General features: G+C 38.5%; 1 non-coding gene across 1 annotated transcript; it reads left to right on the forward strand.

Annotated features, from left to right (window-relative positions):
- Positions 1 to 399: 399 nt before the first annotated feature.
- LOC128591097 (small nucleolar RNA U13) lies at positions 400 to 499 on the forward strand. Its single transcript, XR_008381526.1, has one exon. It is a non-coding gene; the product is annotated as a small nucleolar RNA U13 (small nucleolar RNA).
- The last annotated feature ends 3,909 nt before the right edge of the window (positions 500 to 4,408 follow it).

A 4,408-nucleotide genomic window follows, 5' to 3' on the forward strand; every position in this document is an offset into this window, starting at 1 on the left:
CCCCCAAGTAATTAACTACTCTCTTTCCTCTTCCAGCAATCTAGAAATACCAAAAATAGGAAACAGAAAAGCTGATGCATTCCACAGAATTCTACTAACAAATATAATTTGTATTAAAATAAAACAACTTCTAGCAATATCAACCTTGTAATTACGATGTGAAACTAAAATTATAATTAATAATTATTATTAAATTGTGGAAACTTTCTGTGAGACACTAAGCTAAGATCTTCATATCACATCTTACTTAATCCACAAGAGCTATCAAGATAATAGATTATGACATAAGTAGTAAGAGATTTGGTGTCACTATGACCTGAGTTTGATTTCTGGTTTCTGTATTTAATAGCTATCATCCTATGAAGTTTTAGGAAGATACCAGAAAAACATGAGGGAAAGATCCTTTTGAAGTTCATCATCAGCCTGATGGGTTTTCATGCACCTGTGTGACATGTGTCTCTCACACACCTTGTTATGTCAACACAATACCTGCCTGACATGGGGGGAAATACGTGGAAGAAAAATTGTACAAAATTGGTCTGGGCAATGATTTTGGGGGGTTAACCCCACAAGCACAAATGACAAATTGTTTTCTGTGCTGTGCAGGCACGCCTGCACAGCAAAGAAAACAATGAACAGTATCAAGAGCAAGATTAGGAGAAAAATTAGCAGGTCATTTATTCAATAAGGAGGTAATATCAAAAATATATAAAAAACTTGGGTGGTGCCTGTGGCTCAAAGGAGTAGGGCACCGGCCCCATATGCCAGAGGTGGTGGGTTCAAACCCAGCCCCAGCCAAAAACCACTGAAAGACTTGGGGCAGGACCCCCCACTCTGTCCTGAACAACGACGACCCCAATCAACCGCAAGAGACGGCACTTGATGCAATCATCAAGAGGATTTTATTCCAGCATGCTGGGGCTTAACTCGTAACTCTTTCAGGAGCAGAGGAGTCAAGCCCCAAACAGCAGGTTTTACAAGCTTATAAAGGCAAAAACCACAAAGTAGGGAGGGGTAGCAGACATAGCAGGGGCTTTCCAGATAAGAAGAACTCTGGTTCATTACTCATCTGTCTTAAGACAAGATCAGCAGTTAAACATTTGCTTAGCTCTTTTCTCAGAACCGGTTACCGGGTATCTGCTTTAGCTTGGGGCTATTTCCTGGAACAGTTGCAAAGGGTCACATTCTTATGGTAGGGGGCGAGAGGTGCTGCTACATGGCTGGTCCCCTCCCCCCCTTTTTGGATTTGGTAGTACTTTCCTTCACCACAATATATATACATATATATATATATATATATATATATATATATATATATATATATAAAACAACTCAATAGCAAGAACAAAAATGGGCAAGAGACCTGGATAGATATTTATCAAAAGAAAACATATGAATGGCCAAAAGATACATGAAAAAAATGCCCAACATCATTAATCTTTAGGGAAATGCAAATTAAAACTGCAATGATATATCAACTCACACCTGTCAGAATGAGTACTAAAAAAATGACTATTACTACAAAGATGTAAGTATTGGCCAGTACGTAGGGAGAAGAGGATCCTTGTAGACTGTTGATGGGAATGTAATTAGTGTAGCCCCTATAGCTGTTGGGTCTTAAGGGAACTAAGTCTCAGAGTGACCTTGTATGACACTAACTCATTGGTGGACTCATGTTGCCACCTGTGTTTACTCCCGAAAGTACACAGTGAGGGATTCTCTGCAAAACACTAAACTCCCCACAGCCAGGCAAGTGAAGACTGGAAGGCACCTGTACTCAGGCGTGGCCGTGCACCATACTCGCCAAGTCACAGAACCAGAAACACGAAGGTGGAATAACATGGATCATGAGAAAACTGTCTGTCAGACTCCACTTTAAATCAACAAGGTGGCAAGAACATGTTCAGAAACACTCAAATATATGTAAAAAATTAAAGCTTTTTAAACGTGCTGATGTCCAATGTATTACTCTAAAGACCAAATGTTGCTTAGAGGTTGATCCAATGCTTGGCATTGTTTAAACAAGCTGAAGCTTCCTGTGACATTTTTTGTTACTTGCAAAATTTATTGACAGATGTCTTAGTATTATTTCATTCATTAAGCTTTCTTTTTCCTTTTGAAGTCTGAGTATACACAGGGATAGAGTTACTATTGTTGCAGTAACTTTTTATTCAAATAATCAGATAAATATTTCAAATGATACAGAGTGATAAAGGAAGCACTTCATTACCTTCAGGCTGAAGATTCTTGCAGTGATAAAAGGAACAGGAAAAAAAAATGGCAAAACCTGCTGCTGTTGAAAATCCAACACAACCCACATGATTGGGCAGCTCTACGGCAAAGAGCCATCCTTGGCCCTTATTATAGAAACGGTCATTAATGTTTAATACCTGCTGGAAGAGAGAGGGATTTTGTGAGCTATGGGCTGCGAGATGGATACTGTCTTCCTTCCTGATATTTTCGAAGCTTCCGGACCCAAGTGACATTTCCATTCTACTTGCTGAAGGTCTCTCTGCAGCTTTAAGACAGAGTAACGGGTTGCTTTTCCCATCTGCTCCATACCTCTGATCTCCAGGCTTGCCAAATTAGTTTTCAGACAAATAAAAAATATTTTGATAGTAAATCTTTGTTTATAATCCCCCTGGAAGGGAGCAATCAGCCAACACTATCAGGCAGGCCATCAGTTTAACCATAATTTGAGTATTTCAGTGTAGTCGAACACAATTTCCTCTCTTTGTTGCTAAATATTTTCTATTCTTCTGTCTTTTGTTCTTTTCTTCAAAATTTCACTGCCCAAATAACAATATGTTACAGGATAATCATCACAAGGTAATCATAACCACAGCAAAAATTATGATTTGTGTTTCTTTCTCACTTATATAAGAAAATGAGTTTGAATTCACATACCAATAACGTTATCCTCTGTGGTACTCTAAAAACATGCAGTTTCTATATATTTGGGTGACTCTGTGATGGTTATATAAATATGTACACAAAATTTCAAGTACAAAACTAAGACATCTTCATTTCTAAAAAATAAGAACAGTAGCAAGTGACTAAAGAATTATTTAGAACCATATTAAACCAACTGAAGTATCAATACATATTTTATTTTATTTTATTTATTTATTTATTTATTTATTTAGAGACAGAGCCTCACTCTGTTGCCCTCGGGAGAGTGCCATGGCATCACAGCTCATAGAAACCTCAAACTCTTGCACTTAAGCAATTCTCTTGCCTCATCCTCCCAAGTAGCTGGGACTACAGGAACCTCCACAATACCCAGCTATTTTTTGTTGCAGTTGTCATTGTTGTTTAGCTGGCCCAGGCTGGGCTCGAACCTGCCACCCTTGGTGCATGTGGCCAGTGCCCTACCCACTGTGCTACAGGCACCAATACATTTTTTAAAAGGAGGGTTATAGTAATGTTAACTTACCCTTGACTATAATCAAACAAACCATTCCCATTGTACTAGTAGCTCATTTATATTTTAGAGACCTTTGCTTTCAGAATTCTGCAAAGCAGATAAAGGAAGTTGAGGAAGGTACTACTTACAGACAGAAACACAGAAGGTAAGAGTTAAGGTACTAGTGAGAAAAAAGGAAGGCAGTAAAAGAGGAGAAAAGATGGCAATAAATCAATCAATTAAGTAAATAGGATTATTGAGGAAAAAAAGTAGAGTCCTCCCCACTCCACTGCCTCCACACTCAGACTTTTCTAAGTAATACTGGAGGCACCAACTACAGATGCTTCAAAAAGTCCAAGGACTCCATGACTAGTAGAGAACATGCCCTGGATGGGGCGGGGAGGGGGGGGTAGCTGAGAAGAATTGATAAAGGAACTCTCCTGCAAGCCATTGTTGTCCATGCGAGGACTATGCAGAGATCACATTGTGTGGGTGGAGGTGAAAATACCGGCCTCTTATAAAGTTATCAATCTATATAAACACATTAGGTATAAATGTTAATTTAATTCACATTTAGGCAATGTGTGATTTTAAAAAGTTTTCTTTTAACCAAAAACCAAAAACAAACAACCATAAACACACAAAATCTTGCCTGTGCTTTAAATTTTCCATTGAGTGCTTGGGGAGAGACTAAATGATGAAAACAGTTACTCAAAGAAGTTCTTGAGAACACATTGTAGCAACAACAACAAAGAAGATAAAGGTGTTACATAACACAGGGTGGCCATGAACTACCTGTGCAATTTAAAATTGCCACTTACTTGCATAAGAATTATTTGAGTTGAAGACAATTGAGAAGTAAATACAGGAAATCTCTCCATCCTCCCCCTATTTGCCTAAAATTGGGTTCTCTTCCCCTCTCTACCAGGAAGGAGATGGTTATATAAATATGTACACAAAGTCTAGACTCTCATCCAACCCAGCCCCAGAGGAATCTATACA

This window comes from Nycticebus coucang, chromosome 7 (genome assembly GCF_027406575.1).
Source record: "Nycticebus coucang isolate mNycCou1 chromosome 7, mNycCou1.pri, whole genome shotgun sequence".
NCBI lineage: Eukaryota > Metazoa > Chordata > Mammalia > Primates > Lorisidae > Nycticebus > Nycticebus coucang.